Genomic DNA, 1,141 nt, shown 5'->3' with positions numbered 1-1,141 from the left:
GGGGGGGGTGCGTGTGTGTTATCAAGTTATAACGTCATAATGTTTTGCTGTGTGTTGTGCGTGTGTGTTATGGTATGCATTGAAGTGAATGTGTTATCAATTGTGTTATGTACTATTTTTTGGTGTGTGTTGTTTTGCGTGTTAGGATGCGTGTTGCGGTGTGTCATAATGTGTTTCATGAAGAGAATAATATTTATTATTCTTATAGTGTGTATTACTCTGCGTGTCACTGAGCGCACACTTCACAACGCGCACGATTTCTGAACAACAAGTCCCTTCCTCGCGCTATCTGAAAATCGACTCCGTCATGCACGAACCGAATCCAATATAGATCGATACCTGATGATGTTTGAATGCGATATCTTTGCCTTGTTTTTTCCTGAAATAAAGCACCCCGGGCATGGCTGAAACAAAGGAACGGATTTGATCATTTTTTTGTGGATTTCTTTTTTTTGTTTGTTTATTGTTTGTTTGGTTTGGTTCTGTTTTTGTGGGACGAACAAGTTGCAGAAGCAAACATGATTACAATCTTAGGGATAAAAAAAGAAAGGAACAAAAGCTTTTTTGTTTTCCAGTGATGAACTCGTTGTAAGAGGAAACCTGATCTCTGTGAGATATTTCGTTGAGTTGGATCAGTAGCATTTCCGATATTTGCATAGCGTGATGTGAATAATAAGTCTTTAAAAATTTTAAAAAAACATATTTAGGTTATTCATAAGTGGAATGTTTGAAGTCCACCTCCGATAGGAAAGGGAGTAGAGATTCTTTGGAGTTCCATGAAATGTCTCTGAACGGAGATTAAATTTAACAAATTTTAACGCATTTTTCAAACGTAATAAGGTTACTTACAGGTGGAATGTTCGATTTAAAGTCTATTTCCGATATGAACAATCGCAGGGAATGCATGGAGCTCCATGAAATCTCGCAGCTCAGCGACTGAAGGAGGATATTTTTTCGTTGTTGTTGAAGAGGGTGTCGTTGTATGGTCCGTCCTTTTAGTGGTTAGCTTGGATTTAAAAAACCAACATACCCAAACATTCTTTTGTGGTCGTTGTAACCATCGTTGTCATCGTTGTTTCTTCTCAATATCTTCTCGCTGTTTGTGATGAAAGCTGGTGGACGTTATTTACTCGTTGTTGTT

The 1,141-nt window shown here is 37.9% G+C and overlaps 1 long non-coding RNA gene across 1 annotated transcript; it reads right to left on the bottom strand.

Annotated features, from left to right (window-relative positions):
* Positions 1–113: 113 nt before the first annotated feature.
* On the bottom strand, positions 114–1,135 carry LOC118478339. Its single transcript, XR_004858967.1, has 2 exons — positions 850–1,135; positions 114–404 (listed from the first exon to the last, which is right to left on the bottom strand). It is a non-coding gene; the product is annotated as an uncharacterized LOC118478339 (long non-coding RNA).
* Positions 1,136–1,141: the final 6 nt, after the last annotated feature.

The sequence above is a fragment of the Aplysia californica genome, unplaced genomic scaffold (genome assembly GCF_000002075.1).
Source record: "Aplysia californica isolate F4 #8 unplaced genomic scaffold, AplCal3.0 scaffold00507, whole genome shotgun sequence".
NCBI classification, from domain to species: domain Eukaryota; kingdom Metazoa; phylum Mollusca; class Gastropoda; order Aplysiida; family Aplysiidae; genus Aplysia; species Aplysia californica.
This window is presented reverse-complemented; position numbering and strand designations above follow the sequence as displayed.